At 38.1% G+C, this 17,347-nt stretch overlaps 1 protein-coding gene and 1 pseudogene across 1 annotated transcript in view; one reads left to right on the top strand and one right to left on the bottom strand.

Annotated features, from left to right (window-relative positions):
• Magi3 (membrane associated guanylate kinase, WW and PDZ domain containing 3) overlaps positions 1–17,347 on the top strand; it is a 192,090-nt gene that overhangs the window by 10,105 nt on the left and 164,638 nt on the right. The window lies entirely within an intron of this gene.
• Positions 7,782–7,897, bottom strand: LOC115030780 (annotated as a pseudogene).

The raw sequence follows: 17,347 nt of genomic DNA, 5'->3' as shown, positions 1-17,347 counted from the left end.
GGGAGTACCTCAAAGGAAGGGATGCTAAGCAGACAACTGGAACATGGCCTCCTTTAAAACACTATCTCCTACGTTGAAGCCAACAGCTGGGTATAGTTAATACAAAACTAAACAACAACAAACCAAAAACTGGCTGTAGAGCAAAACTGAGACTGACTTTATTAAATATCTTGCTCAAATATTATTGTATTTGATGTTTTAAATCTGAAATGCTTTTATATAAAAATTTAGATGTTTGGCTGATGAGATGGCTTAACTGGTGAAAGTACTTCCCACCAAGTTTGATCTCTGGAACTAAATGGTAGAAAATCAGCTCCTCCTAAATCCTCTGACAGCTATACACATGTTGAGGCACATAGTTGCATGTACATACACACTCCCCCCTCAACCCCTACACCATCCACCCCCTCACCCCACAGGCATGCACAAATTCAATAATTATATTTTGGTATACTATGAATGTTTTTGTATGTACGAATGATTTGCTTGTATGTTTTTTTTTTTTTTCTATGTGCCTGGTTTTTGAGACCAGAATAGAGTGTCAGGTGCCCTTGGACTGAAATTATAGAAAACTGTGAGCTGTTATGAAATTGAATTTGGGTCCTCTGGGAGAGTAGCCAATTGTTTTTAACCACTGAGCAATCTCTCCAGTCTCCCAGCCTCCTATTGAGGATCTCCTCATTTGTCCTGGCTTGGCTGGAAGTTGCAGTGTTGAATAGGTTAGCCTCTAACTGTAAACCTACCTCCTGCAGTAAAACATTTTTAAAAAGTTTAGTTGTCTAGCAGGGTGGAGGTGCTGATGCTTGAATGTGTTCAATAGAGACATACTGCTTCTCACTCAAAAACAAAAATAGAAGTAAAAGCCATACAATAGCAGATGAGACTCTTCAAATCAGTGCTTCTTGTTCAAAAGTAGATGGACTACTTTGGAGAATTATTTTGTAACTTTGGTAGTAAGAAAATATTGCTCTTCTAGTTCAACTCTGAAGTTTTAAAACTTAATATTATTCATTTTGAAAATTAAATTCTAAATCAATTAATTGCTTCCCAGTGTTCTGCTTTTAGAGCAGTGGTGTTTTTAGATATAAATTGAGACCATATCATTGTTGTATTATTTCTAAAGATTCCTGTACTGTCTAATTTTATATTAACTTGACATAGACAAGAGTTATCTGAAAGGAGGAAACCTCAATAGAGAAAATGCTTTCTTAAGATATGGTTGTAGGGCATTTTAATTAGCCCATTCCTGGGCTGGCGGTCCGGGTTCTGTAAGAAAGCAGGCTGAGCAAGTCACAGAGAGCAAGCCAAGTAAGCAGTACCCCTCCAGCCTCTGGGTTCCTGCCCAATTTAAGTTCCTGTCTTGACTTCCTTTGGTGATGAATGGTGATGTGGAAGTGTAAGCCAAACAAACACTATCCTTCCCAAGTTGCTTTTGGTCGTGGTGTTTTATCATAGCAATGGTGACTCTAACTAAAATAGTGCCCTAATTGTACCTTTCATCTCATAGAAGGTATACATAGATGAACTTACTGACTCCTAACTTAGAAACACTACTTAAAGTAGTCTATAATGTGGTACCTGTTTAATAACCAAAAAGCAATTTGGGAGACATTGCAGAATAAAATCTGAATTCTTTGTTAAATTTGTTTTTCCCTCTGCCTCTACTGGGCAATGGAGATATTTCAAGAAAGAGTGGAGAACCTAGAAGTGGGAGGAGTGCTCATTTTGCACTGTTTTTAAAAATTATTTTAAATTTTATGCTGTTTTATATTCTAATTACAGTATTAATGTTTTCAGCTTTTATAATATAAAATATATATTTTTTAAGACAGGCATCACTGTGTAGCCCAGACAGCCTTGAACTCATGATCTTTTTGCTTGCAATTATGTCTCCTGAGTGATAAAATTACAGGTCTGTGCCACCATACTTGGCTAAAAACAATAATTTAAATATTAATCTTTATTCACAGGGGTTTTGCCTGCTGTCATCCAGTAGATCTTTAGTAGTATTAAGTGGTCATAGGTTATTGGTGAATATGCATGTACAAATGAGCATCTTCAGCTGAGTGTGGCGGCACGTACCTGTACTTCGTTCAGATGTAAGCAGAAGGATCGGAATTTAATGTTAGCCTTTGATATGTAGCAAATTTGAGGCCAACCTGGGATGTCTGAGACCTTGTCTCAAAAAGAAAATTTCCCAAATAGTCCTACCATCCCTCCCCAACCCTCCACAAAAATTCCAACAAAACACGAAACATTTGGATTAGGTATGATTTGCTGCTAAGAATCAAAACAGAGACATACTTGTTAGATTAGTTTATAGTTTCTAGAGATGTCTTTTGGCCATATTTGGAAAATTACTACTTCTACTTTAGAAGCCTCAAATAACAGTTCTCCAATGTTAATTCCATGTATTGATTGAGCTATAGAATTTATTTCAGTAATCCATTCTTTTTTACCTCTGTTCACAAAACTATATCTTATTACATTTCAGTAATTTTGGGCAGAATATTTTGTCATAATTTTATTGTTTTAGCTAGTGGGTCTATTCACCAATTTAAATATTTGACAGGATGGGAATACTAATTAAAAGTTTAATTTCTTTTAGCTTTAGAGTTAATGAGAATTGTCTTATGCTATAATTGTCTTATGCTATAACTGATAAGTAAAAATGATATTCAACTTCCTTTTGGTAGCAACCTCATGTTCCTGACCACTATGTTGCAATTCTGATCTGATTCTTCTGCTTTGAGAACTTGTCCTGACATACTAGTTGTCCTATCTGATATGGCTTATAAGGACATAAATGCTGTCATTCACGTCTTCCTTAGGAATTTCCCTTTATACACAAGGAATCTGAGGCTCAGCGAGATGAACACATTAAAGTTCTCATGGTGAGAACTGCAGACAGGAGCATCATCAGGCCTTCCTTTTTCATTCACTGGGTAGACTATTATTAGTTCATTATATCTGAAAAAAGCTGCCTTCCCCTACAGTTTTGAATTGAGTGGGTGTTAAATGTTGTAAAATGTTGGACAAATACTAAAAGGTTCATTGTTTGATTCTATTTCTAAACAAAGTTTGTAGTAGTACAGTTTAATTAGTCCAGATAAACTGAAGATTATTAATCAAATAGAAAATTAGAATAAGTTATTGTTACATTTACAAGTGAATGGTTTAAGCAGTTATATCAAAAGCCTGGATCCTTTTTATAATAAACTTACGTGGGATGACTTGATATTAGTACCTTCCCATATTTCCTGTCCTCTTGTAAAATTTACTAACCTGGTAGGTAGGTGTTAGTACACTTATCCTGAGGCTGATAGCTGAGAAATTGTTATAATGAACATAGAATTGAGTATGTTTTGAAATTAATGGCCTTTTATAAGCATGCACTCTTTTCAATGTATAGTTTGCTTAATAAAATGTATCTAATCTAGATAAAAGAATAACTCATTGTAGTCAAACAGACCTCTATTCCGCAGTCTTCAAGTACTTTACATTAAGATTAATCCTTTGAAGAGGCAGTTCAAAGCAGCCTGTAGTGTTGCTACCTCTTGTTCTTTGTGCTGTTAGGTTTTCTATTTGGGTTTACAGGTTGTCATCAACTGGAGAGAACTACATCAATCCAGTCAGTACCATGACTTCAAAGAAAGAAGTTGAATTTTAAACAGTGACAGAGTGTGGACTAGAACCCAGCTCATCTCATTCCTTTCATTGTTTTGGTTTTTGGTATAGAATTCACCTAGAAATTTGATGAAAACTTGAGATTCCTCAAGGAGTTTGTATTCTTTTAGAATTAAGTATTATGTACTAGACCAGTTTGTTGAGACTGTCTTCATTCATGAATGTAGTTAGACATAGTGGTAACCCAGAAGTTGAAGCACTGAAATAATTTAAATTATTATATACCACAACTTTTCAGGGTATTTTTAGCATGACATATTGCTGTATCTTATGGTTAAAATTTAAACAGTCATAACGTTTTTACATGATATAACAGTTTAGTATCCAAGTAAGGTTTTTTTCTTAGTTGTTTAAGCATTGAGAAAATATTTCTCTAATTAAAGAGATTGTCTACAACACTTTGAGTCAGAGTCCTTCCAGGTGCTGCTGTGTGTTAGGTAGACTCCTAATGTTGTCTCTGGCCTGTTTGGCCACACTTGTCCTTTTTGCTTTTGCGTAAACAGGGCATATAGTAAGAGAAAATAAGTTTTCTGACTGGGAATTTTTAGGGAGTGTGTGAGGTGAATGATCAGGGGTATTTTAGGCTTAAGCTTGCTTATCTATTATGGATGTTGATACAACTGAAAGGGGAGATTGTGCAGTACGGGCACATGGCTCAGACCACAGAGAGCTGACTCTAAGAACAGAGAATTTACTTGTGTGAGGCAAACCTGAAGGTAAGAAGGTAGCAGTTTTGGGAAGACTGTTCAGTGGGTATGAACAATGGGAATGATGGGAGTTTACTTGGCTGTTTTGTTTGTATGTGAAAGGAAATCTTCCTACAGCAAATATGTCACACACTACTTTGTAGCGCCTGTCAGGGACCAGTGCAGGGAGCAGAGATAGAATATAGAGAATTAGTCACATAGTCTTTGAAAGGACAGAGGGTTGACTTTTAAGCTGGACCTCTGAGAATGACTTCTAGGACCCCTTGCAGCCCACTATGAGAGTTCCCACTTCTGCCAAAGTCAGGTATCTGGCCAATGGGAGGTTGCCTATGAAAACTGTGGCAAGAAAATACCAAGGAATCACACAGCTATTACTGTTGCCATCTTCACATACACCCTCTGTCAATGTCAGAATCATTCTAGAGCTCTCCTGAAGATTCAACTATATTTGACTTTCTGTTCATGGGATTATATGGAATTGTGAATTTCTGTGTTACTAACTTTTATGAAACAGTTTAGAATTTTGTTATTCATGGTTATGTACTTTCTTCTGAAGAAGGAGTTTAATTTGGGTTCAGATTTTCTGGGATAAGAATAAAGGTAAAGATGCTGAAGAAGTTAAGAGAGAAGTCTGTTTCTGTAAATAATTTCCAGAGAGAGGCATTGTGGCTTTTCAGTATAAACATGGGGTCCACAGCTCTAGACCTAGTACACTGTAGTTTTGGAGATCATATGAGATCTTCAAGGAAGTATGGCCATAAACCTCATTTTAAACTAGTGTAAGATCAAATTCTTAAGAGATACTAATTGCATTTTTAAAGTTTTTAATCATAAGCATTATGAAGTGATTGTACATAGTCTTTTTGTTTTGGATTTTTTTGTTTTGTTTCCTGTACACATGCCCTAAGCTTTATAACTTGGAGAGTTGGACAGTGCTGGGTGTTGTAGAGCGTTGTGGTATTTTCAGCCTATGCCTTTAGGAACTCTTACAGTGCAGACCATAGATCTGTGTCTGCAGCTCACAGCCTGATCCTCCCTGCTGTCTTTGATCAGCTGCCTGATCCCTCTGCTCATCTCTCCAGCTTTGTTTTCTCTTTACTCACATTGTTTCTCCCACGCTTCTCTGCTTTCCAGAGAGAAAACTGACTTTGTACAGATCTCACAGGTCTATTAAGTGCTCCTTAACATTGCGAATTGCAATCTCTGTGGTCAGGTGAAAACCTCAGGTGGTGGTGTCTTCTTATGTTGGTCGTGGCTTAGATATGCATACTTAAACACTCACACATTTATATATTTTATTTTTGGATTTGAGAATATTCTAGAAGCTGAGTTTCAAGGCAGCATTTTACATTTATTTGGTATCCTTGTTTTAGTGGGTCATACCAGACTATTTCACAAACCCTTCCTTTTAAAAAGTCATTTTTAGCAGGGAAGTGGTGGTGCACTTGTTTAATCCCACCATTCGGAATGTCTGTGAGTTCCAGGCTAGCCTGGTCTTTAGAGCAAGTTTCAGGACAGCTAGGGCTACACAGAGAACCCTGTCTTGAAAAACCCAAAAGCCCCCTCCCCATCACCCCCAAAAGGTCATCTTTAAAAAAACAGAAGTGATTGGTGATTGGAAATGGGTCTTGGAAATGAACCTCTAAGGATGGCTTCTTATGGAGTGAAAATTGTCAAATCTGCCTATTAATGCAGTATTAAAATGTTACAGTGTACATGAACATTTCATTAGCACGGTTCATGTGGCATTTGTTCCTAAGTGGTCAGGGAGGGCTATCCTGAGAAGGGTACACATAAGCCATGTACCCTGCTAGGTAAATGTTTCTAAGCAGAGAGAATTATAAATCCTCAGAGAGGTATAAGATCTTACATACTAAAGGAACAGAATGACCAGTGTGGCAGGCACCTAGGAAATGAGGTAAAAAAGCTTGGAGGAGACTGATGGAAGAGACAGTCTGTGGATGTCTGAAAGCCAGTCAGTCACTTGGACTTTCCCATTTTCCTCTTCTTCCTTCTATTTCCTCATATTCTTTCTCTCTTACATCCTTCCTGCCTTCTTCATTATTCTTCTATTTGTCTTTAGTGCTGGGTAGGTAATGCTTTACCATAGCATAGAGCTAAGACTCCAGACTGGATTTTGTTTATTCTTAAAGTTACTGAAAATATAGATTTGGAAAATGATGTCAGAACATATTTCAAAAAGCCACTGGGATTTCAAAATAGTGGGCAAGAAGGGAAGAAAGGAGACACTTTTGATAGAAGAAAATTAATGTTGGATTGGATTTTTATTAAGAGTAGTGGCAGTGAACTGAAGTGGCAGATTGATCTGAAGTATGTTTTGAAAGAGGAAATGACAGGATTCCATGACAGCTGGGAAGGAAAGAAGAGGTTCTAAGTTCAGGATGATGTTTAGGTTTTTGCTCTGAGCAACTAAGTGGCTGGAATTATGTTATTCATCCATTATTATATTTTATTTTTTAAGCATTTCAAGGTAAATTGCCATCATCAGTATTGGTGTGGGCCAATTCAAAGCCTGAATCTGGGCCTGAGAGGTATCTGAGGTGGTCAGCCTGCCAGTTTTCATGGTGTCATGTCCTCAGGGCTGGCTTACCAGCAGCCCCCACTACCAGGGTCAGCTCTACACTGCTGCCCAGGTAAGGTGCAAGGCCCACTCTCTTGAGTAGTACAGCCAGTGTGGGACATGGCCAGTTTTCCCACTCTCATGACCCTGGGGCCAGCTCTCCTGCCTGCCATAGATGGGGAGGGATGAGGGAGGGTAGGAGGGCAGCACCGCCCAGCAGACAAGAGGCAAGTCTGACTCTTCCACACTCTTGCCTTCAGGCTGGCTCCCTTGCAATCCCCTCACCCAGAGCCAGCTCTGCTGTGCTGCCCAGGTGAGGTACAGGGCCTGCTCTCTCAAGTGCTACAGCAGGTGAGGGGCAGGGCCAGCTCTCCTGCCCGCCATTGTTAGCAAGGGGGAAGAGTGAGGGAGGCCATCTCTTCTTCACCCATGTCATTGCATGGCGGACAGCTGACAGGGCCAGCTCTCCAGCACTCATACTCTCAGGGCTAGCTCACCCAAATCCCTGCCATTATGCACTACTGTGCTGTTCTGAGTCTGTTCTGAGTGGAGCAGCAGGTGAGGGGCAGGGCCAGCTCTCCTGCTCTCATGACCCTGTCAGGGCCCAAGCCTGCTGCTGGTGGCTAAGGCAAGAGGGAGGAGATCTCATCCTTGCTCTTGCTACCAAATAGTAGACAAGAGGCAGGACCAGCTCTCTCACACTCTTGTCCTCGGGGCTGGCTCACCTGTGACCCCCCCACATCCAGGGCCAGCTTTACTGTGCTCCCCAGGGGAGATGAGGGCTTGCTCTCCTGAGTGCTGCAGTAGGTGTGGGTCAAGGCCAGGTCAGAACACTGAGCACAGACATAGCCTCTCTCCTCTTTGCCACCAGCTGATACACATGTGACACAGCAGCTACACCTAAAGTGCTTCTAGGGGCAAGGTTTAAAAATCTTAAAAAAAACAAAACAAAACATATGGGCTGGAGAGATGTCACAGTGGTTAAGAGCACTGACTGCTCTTCCAGAGGTCCTGAGTTCAATTCCCAGCAACTACATGGTAGCTCACAACCATCTGTGATGTGTTCTTGGCTCCCTCTTCTGAAGGACAGGCAAATATGCAGGCAAAGTCTGATAAGGAATAAAAGATGGGCTATATCCAAGAAGCTGCCAATAAACTGAATATGTATGTACTGTATAAAGGATAAAATTATCATATGTGATTTTTTTGACACTCCAGATTCTTTCATATGAAATATTCCTTAAGTCTTTACAGTTAACTCCTGGGGGCTTGTAGTTTGGTCAGAATTAGATATTAGATGTAGTGTGTTCAGAAACAAGTATGGTCTCAGAGATGGTGGCATCATTTGCACTAAGGAGAACTAGGTCTTAGGGTAGAGTTAAGAATAAGTGTCATTTAACACCTCTGAATTTATTCTCTTTTTATCTAATAATTTTTATTATTCTCTGTGCACTGACTCCAGAATGTCTCCTGTTCCCTGTCTTTGATAGGCAGTTGTTAACAATAGGCATTTACCACCATGTGATCAGTAGATATTAGTAAAATTATCTGATTATCCTAGTCTATCCTAAACTGATGTGAGAAATTATTACTGTTAACCCTCCTTGTGGATATTTTCCTGTTAACCTCCTAAGCAACTGAATATAATGTGATTTCAAATGTCATTGTAGGAGCTTTCCTTTAAACTATACTACTATGCTAATTCTATATACTATAATGGGTTTTAGAAAATGTAAGGGAAGTGTCTATGGTTTCTATGCTCATTTTTATCATATTTTAAAAAGAAGTTCTACTTTATTGTTTGAATATTACCTTTCTTCATATATGTAACTGTCATCTTTGGTTCTTACAGTTATGTTACTTCAGATTATTTGCTAACTTGTTAACTATATAAAGAACTTTGAGCTTTCACCTTATACAAGAACTGTCATAAGGACAGATGGTGATGACATTTCAGGTGTTAGCCCAGTGAGAGTAGGAGTGCCTGTTGCAGACTGACTGTGCTTTGTCTTTTACCCCTAGAATATTTACCATTGATAAGTGATATGAACATTATAGAATAGGATCCTCTCATTCTAACTATAAGCATTTCCATTGTGTGTATCTAGTTTAACTCCTCTACTACTTTTTGCCCTCCTTCATGACAGCTAGGTGAATCTGGTGTAAATGCAGAAGTGGTCCTATCTACAAAAGTAGGACTATTACTATTTCCATTTCAATAAGCTGAATCAGCCTTGAGTTTGCATCAACAAGTAAATTAAAAACCCAAATCCATTCTCAAACCTTGAGTAAGCTACCAATAAAAATTAGCAAAGTATTTAAAAACACAGAACTGATCATGTAAACACCAGTATATAACTTACTGGCTGACAGTGGTTCAGTATTCAAGCAGAGATGCTTGGCCACACACTTTAATTGAAAGTAGTAATTTGGCTGGTCTTGGTGGAATAGACCTTTAATTCCAGCACTCTAGAGGCAGAACCATGGAGATCTTTGTGAGTTGTCTACATACTGAGTTCCAGGAAAATCTAGCCTGGCCTACATAGAGAGTTCCAGAATAGCCAAGGCTATGTTAGACCCTGTCTGGGAAAAAAGAATAATAGTTTTAAATTGGCACATATTTTCCCATCTCAGCACTCAGAGATTGACTTACTTTTACAGATTGTTTTTAAGTTTTACGTTTTCTCTACTTTAAAAACATTAAATTGCATTTTATTTTGTACCTATATGTATGCATATGTGTATACTCATGTATATGCTACAGCGTGTGAGTAGAGGTCAGGACAACTGAGTTGGTTCTCTCTTTTCACCAGACCTGTCCTTAGGATCAAACTCTCATCAGGTTTGGTGGTTGTACCTATACTTACTGAGCCACCTGACTGACCTATCTGTGATATATTTTATAGATATAGTTAGGTGTTAGATAGCTCTATTGTATCTTTTGTTCAGAAGCCTGACTTGTAATCATAGACATGTTTTCATATTTATTCTGCTAACACTGGAAATCTCTGTGAATGATTACTCCGCAGGCAATCCATTTCAGCCATCAAGTTTCTAAAGGGACACATTTTAAGTAACTACTTGTTGAAAAACTGCTAAATTGAATGAATGCTGAATTTTGTTAGAATTTAAACAAAAGTTGTCTCATTGAAGTGAAGGAAATTGATATTTTCTTTGAATCTTGATTTTTTTTACATTCCTATAATATTTATATTTTCATTTCAATTTGAATCTTGATTTTAAAGTCTTGAATTTATTTAGATCTGCTTAAGAATAAAATATCTATAGCTATAGTAATAAACCAATTGTATGAATTTATTTCAACCTAACAAACTTTCCCAAAGCAGATTTAAACATGTGATACACACACACACACACACACACACACACACACACACATATATATATATATATATATATATGTGTATATACACATATCACTGCTATATATGCTGGAATTAAGAACAGAGTCTCTTCTATATTCTAAGTACTATTTTCAGTTGTTACATGAAATTTGGTATATGATTTTCTTTTCCTTTCTTTCTTTCTTTCTTTCTTTCTTTCTTTCTTTCTTTCTTTCTTTCTTTCTTTCTTTCTTTTTTTCTTTCTTTTTCTCGAGACAGGGTTTCTCTGTATAGCCCTGCTGTCCTGGAACTCACTCTGTAGACCTGGCTGGCCTTGAACTCAGAAATCTGCCTGCCTCTGCCTCCCAAGTGCTGGGATTAAAAGCGAGCACCACCACTGCCCAGTTGGTATATGATTTTCTTCGTGAGATTACATTATTACATATTTTGTTGTTCTAGACCATTAGAGAAAATATTGAGGCCAGTATTTACATTTTCATAAATGGGAACAATTTTCAATTTTATATTTTTTATGTGCTAGGTAGGAGTAGTACTCCGGGCCATATGCATGGTAGGTAAGCTACATCTCTAACTCCCTATAATGTTTTATTTGCTTTCTTTTAAGTGTTTCACCAGTACTCTTTTTGGTAATATTAGTAATGCTAATAACCAAAATAAGTGAGTATAATTCAGTCTTCCTGATATTTATTAAAATTTAAAGACATTTTAGATTTTTTTAAAGCCTTCTATGTTATTGTTCTACAGATTGATTGAAATGAACCGAACTTTGTGGATGTGTTCATGATCATTTCTGTGCTCACTCACTAAGCATCCCCTCCTAGTGGGGATGTGCACTGATTGGTTATTGCGAGATGCTTGTGTCCATCAGTAGTAACTGGGGATGGATTAGTTGCTTTGTTTCCTATCATTCTACTCCTAGATTATTTTTAATGGCTATGGCTTTCTGTGCCTTTATCTAGAATTTTGATCCACCATCACTTTATGTATACTTCAAGCTCAGAATAATTTTCTCCTGTACCAATTGGTTTGTCCTTTACTTCAGAATAGTCCTTATACTTCTGTTTAAGCTTTAAAACTTTTAATGTTTTAACTTCTTATCCTTACTTCCAGTGTCTAACTCCCTCTTATCTTTTTTTTCATATAAAACTATTTTTTTATTACATCTTTTCCTCAATTCCATTTCCAATGCTATCCCAAAAGTCCCCCATACCCTCCCCCCTACTTCCCTACCCACCCTTTCCCATTTTTTTGGCCCTGGCATTCCCCTGTACTGGGGCATATAAAGTTTGCATGTCCAATGGGCCTCTCTTTCCAGTGATGGCCGACTAGGCCATCTTTCGATACATATGCAGCTAGAGACACGAGCTCCGGGGTGCTGGTTAGTTCATATTGTTGTTCCACCTATAGGGTTGCGGATCCCTTCAGCTCCTTCGGTACTTTCTCCAGCTCCTCCATTGGGGGCCCTGTGTTCCATCCAATAGCTGACTGTGAGCATCCACTTCTGTGTTTGCCAGACCCCGGCATAGTCTCACAAGAGACAGCTTTATCTGGGTCCTTTGAGCAAAATCTTGCTAAAATTATGTTAGGATGTAGATTTCAGACTTCAGGTTAGACACTGAACTGATCATTAAGACCTTTTTTTTTTAAAAAATACAGTACATTTTAAAAATATACAATGGCTTACACCTTTAATCTTAGCACTTGGGAGACAGAGGCAGAGGCAGAGGGGCAGAGAGGGGTAGAGAGGGGCAGCGAGAGAGGCAGAGAGAGAGGCGCAGAGAGGCAGAGAGAGGCAGAGGCAGAGGCAGAGGCAGAGGGCTGTCTAAGTTTGAGGCCAGCTTGGTCTGTAGAGTGAGTTCCAAGACAGCCAGGGCTACACAGAAATCTCATCTCAAAACAGAACAAAGTAAAGTAAACTAAAAAACAAAACAAAACAAAAACTTAAAGCTTTATTTTCTGCATATGTGTGTTTTGCTTGCATGGATGTATGTGCCTTGCATGGATGTATGTGCATTACTTGTATGTTTGGTGCCATGTACGTGCTGGGACTCTAACCTCGTTCTCTGGAAGAGCAGCCAATCCTTTTAACTACTGAGTCATATCTCTGGCCCCTTAATAGGCTTTTATTTTTTTTATTTGACAAGTTCATGTATGTAAACAATGTATCTTGATTATATAGAACCCAACTCTCCCTTTCCATTGCTTCAGTAATCCCCCGACTTTTTCCTTCTACTTCTCTGAGTAACCCCCAGTGGGTTCATACCCTCTCTTTTGTTTTTAAAATCCACTTGAGTTCAGTTAGTGCTGCTGTTGGACTGTTGTCTGACCTATGGACTTGATCTTGTGCAAATAACATAGCTGCCATGAGAGCATGAGTGTGATAGCTTGTCATGCTCAGAAGACTGCACTTCATAGCACTTCTCCATCCTTGCTCTTACAATCATCTGCCCCTCTTCCTTGTTGTTCCTTGATTCTTTGGGAATGGGGGTTTGTTGATATAAATGTCCCATTTAGGTCTGAACACTTCTTCTCAGCACTTTGATTAGTTACGAGTTTCTGTATTAACTGTTAACCACTGCAGAGAGAAGCTCCTCTGCCCAAGGTTGAGGGCAAGGTCAATCTATGGGTATAAACACAAATGTTTAGAGTGCAGCTTGACAACACACCACTTAACAAAACAACAGTAGTAGTCTTCCTCTTAGGGCCTGTAACCTCCTGAGCCATGTGCTTCTGGGCAGATTTATAGTATTAGTCTAAATTTCTTCCTATGGAGAGATGTCAAATCTACCCATAACCTTTGTGCTACTATTGCACCATTAGGTACATCTTACCTGGTTTTGTAGGATGCAGTTGGTCACAGAAGTACCATTTGATGTTTTGTCTCTCCCAGCAGTATGCAGAGCACATTTTGGTACCATGAAAGTTAGTCATCAGGGAGGAAATTTTCAGGTCAGTTCATTGAATTTTCTATGTCCTACAACCAAAGGTGTCGTGTCTTTGGCAGTAGGTTCTTAACATCTAGTTTTGTTGAACAACCAAGAGTAATGACAGTTGCCTGTGTCATTTGTGGGGGCTTCCGAGAAGACTTCTTTCTTAGATTCAACAGGAAATATTTAGAGTTCCATTCAAGTAAAAATTGTAAAACTGCATATTTATTAAGAAATTACATGTTTTGTGGGGATTGCTTATAAATAGAATACTATAAATGAATAGTAATAGCATTAGCATATGATTTGTTTTTAATGTAATACTATTGAATAACTTGTGACTAGTTGTCATTAGCTGAGTAGTAAGTGACTGTGATCCTTTTTTTTTTTAATGGCAGACTTACTGAGATATCTTTTACAGTAAAATTCACAGGTTTTTAGCTATATCATTCTGTTGATTTGGATAAATGCATATAATCATGTAATTAGTATCGCAATTAACATTTCCATCACCTATAAAATTTACTGATACCCTTTTGTAGATGTGTAATCTTTTAAGAATACAGTTTTATATTGTAATTTATTTTATCAAAGATTTTAGTTTCAAGTAATTCTAGGAATGAATTTTAAAATAAGCCAGATATTAAATTGGAGATCACATTTATTGATTTTTGGTAGCTTAATTTGAATCCATCATAATTAACCAAGTAGTTTAAGGAAGGGACTGTGGGTGCTTGCTTTGATGTTTCCACTTTATCTTCTCTTAGCTCTTTCATTCAAAAACCTTGCTAAAATCAGGTTCTTGTCATGATTTCTGAGGGTTCATGTATGCACCCTGTGCTCTTCACTTTGCCTCCTGAGCGTGTATCTCACTATTCTCTTTGATAGTCAACTGTCTGTCCTTTCCTATAAGCCTCACTCAGGAGGCTCCCCATCACCTAGCTCAGAGACTGATAGAATGTGTACTTGAATATCTTCTGAATGTGTTTTCCCATTCAGTCAGTCTCAAATACTTGAAAGTAATATTTGGCTCTTAAATCTTTGTTCTTTAAGGAAGGAAGGAAAGAAAGAAGGAAGGAAAGAAAGAAGAAAGAAGAATGAACCCACCACATTTTGCCAGTGCTTCTCTCTTTCTCGGTACCAGCTTGTTACCCACCCATCCAAATTTATTTTCATATCTACTTCCTTTTCTGGGCTTTTCTCACCTTAAACCTGGGGCTCCTTGGTTTCAACCTTTTGTTTTTCACTTTCTCTTTCTATAGTCCTGATAATTCAGTTCTTTTATACAGAAAGTTCTACATTTCCCTGTCATCTGCTACAACAAATACTACTTGATGAGCATAAAACCTTTTGTAATTGATTATAAAGGTTTGAGTTCTGAGCATGTAGTACACCCTGATACATGATCTCTAACATGTTTTTAATCTACTTTTCCTGCCATCTTTCTCTACCTGAATATTTAGAGATCTCCACATTATGGCTGCATAGTCTTCTTGGACAAGGTCTTTTACCTGTCTGCCATACACATACACCCTCTTTAAACTTTACTAGTGTGGTCTACTTTTCTTTTTCATTTCTTCCCCTGCTGCATTAATGTAAACCAAGAGCGCTTCATTTTATCGTTGCTTAGAATGTTTTAACTGCCTAGGATGATCATTTGTTATATTGTCTAATGTTAATCTTTTCACTTTCATGTATTGACCTCTCTTGTAGAAGATTAAATAAATGCAAGCTGAGTTCAGGAAGTATGGTCGGCACACACTAGAATTTCTCATTATTTTCCACCACTGTCTATCCCCAACTCAGTCAGGGTTTCATGTGTATCACAGGTTGCTTAGAGCTCTTGGTGTAAGTCTTGCTTATGCCTCCCAAGTGCTACGATTACTGGCATGAACCACCACATGTAGCTTCCTACTGTCTTAGTGTAGTGCTTGTGCTTGATATTCAGAGAAACCTGGTCACTCTCACACAGAGAATAAATGTATCACTTAGAAGCCAACGAAAATGGGAAGAATAATGACAAGTACATTACATGTTAATATACATGAGCAGAACTGTTAAGGAAAACTCCCAGGATGTTAGGGTGAACTATATTATAGGAACAATGTATTACAGTGCATTCATCACAGCTGCATCATGATTAGTTGGTGGAAATTAATGTTGGCAGATACAGCTATTATATAACTTAAAATATTTTGTAAAAACATTTAGCTTAATGAATGTTGTATTTTGGTTAATTTAATTTTTTTTTGCAATAAATTCTGTAAGTCTCATAATTGAGTGTAGGGCAGGGGAGATAATTCAGTTGGTAAGGAAAACATGAGGGCCTAAATTTGATCCTCCAGAACCCATGTTAAAAAAAAAAATCTAGGTGTGGTGATGTGCTCTTGTGACCTCAGTGCTGGGGAAGTAGAGACAGGGTGGGTCCCTGAGGTTTGCTGGCCAATCAGTTTAGCTTACTTGATGAATTTCTAGGCCAGTGAGAGACCCTATCTCAATATGTATGTGTGTATGTGTACATATATTCATACAAACATGTATGTACACACCTAAGAATGACACCTAAAATTGTTCTCTGGCTTCTACATGCATACATACATGAACACACAGGTATAGCCATCACACACATACTTATCCATTCATATACATACATACAAATATATATGTATGCACAAAGTAATTGAGAGTTTAAGAAGCCTGTTTTTAGGATATTTAAATCATGTGCATGTTTCATCTTTACTTTTCACAGTGATTTTATTAAGACATTGTTATATGATTATAAGTCTGAATTAAGTTATCTAGTCTCCATTCATTAATTTTTTAAAAAGATTTATTTATTTGTGAATGTGAGTACACTGTTGCTGTCTTCAGACACACCAGAACACTGGATTCCATTACAGATGGCTGTGAGCCACCATGTGGTTGCTGGGATTTGAACTCAGGACCTTTGGAAGAGCAATCAGTGGTCTTAACCACTGAGTCATCTGTCTAGTCCCCATCATTAATTTTTTAGAAATCTTTAAAGTGACATTGTATGTATCCATTCATTATTTTTTTTAATAATTTAATTAAAAATTATGTATGTATGTTGCTGAAAAGATAGTTCAGCAGTTAGGGGCCTTGACTGCTCTTCCAGAAGACCTGGGAATTTAATTCCCAACACTCACATAGAGCTTATAATCACTTGTAACTCTTGTTCTAGGGGACCCAACATCCTCTTTTGAACTCCATGGGTGTCAGACATGCCTATGGTTCACTTGTATGCATGTAGGCAAAATACCCATACATAAAATAATCAATTGTAAAATTGCATATGTCTGAATGTGGATTTGTGTGGAGTACAATGCTTATGGAGGCCTCGTCCTTAGAGCTGGAGTTGCATGTGTAAGTGCCTGGCATGGGTGTTGGGAGCTGGACTTGTGTCCTCTGCAGCAGCAGTGCATGCTCTTAACTGATGAGCTCTTTTTCTCCTGCCCTGCACGTGCTCGTCCTACCCTTGTAGATGGAGTGAGCTTAGTTTGGAAGGTTGGAAGAATAAAACCACTTCTTCTGAATACTAGAACTGTTCAGGGTGCTCAACAGTTATTTCATTTCAGCTTAATATTTACTGAGTTATTACTCGATAATATGCTTGGTAAGTGCAAGTGAACCATATTGTTGTAGAAATATTTAATCTCAATCTGAGGTTTCTACTCCACCTTTGAAAAGGCTTATTATAAATATAAAGGTCATCTGTGTCTTTATCTGGGAACTGAATGATCAAAGGCGGGGTAGAAGCCCCTAATTCCTACTACACCATATGGATAGGATTTCTGATGAGAAAGAGAGACAGAGACAGAGGCAGAGACAGACAGTCCTAGACTATTTTGGATTTGAGTAGAATGTGGGCTAAGAAGGAGGGGAATTTTAGACAAAACAAAATATTAGGAATATCCTAAGAGCAAAATTAGAAACGTCATTGTAAAATACACAGGTGGATCCTCGAAGCCTAACATTGGACTGAGCACAGGGTCCCCAGTGAAGGAGCTAGAGAAAGGACCCAAGGAGCTGAAGGGGTTATTTAGTAGCCCCATAGGAGGA

The sequence above is a fragment of the Mus caroli genome, chromosome 3, assembly GCF_900094665.2.
Source record: "Mus caroli chromosome 3, CAROLI_EIJ_v1.1, whole genome shotgun sequence".
NCBI classification, from domain to species: Eukaryota; Metazoa; Chordata; class Mammalia; order Rodentia; family Muridae; genus Mus; species Mus caroli.
The sequence above is the reverse complement of the archived record's forward strand: the minus strand, read 5'-3'. Positions and strand labels throughout refer to the sequence as shown.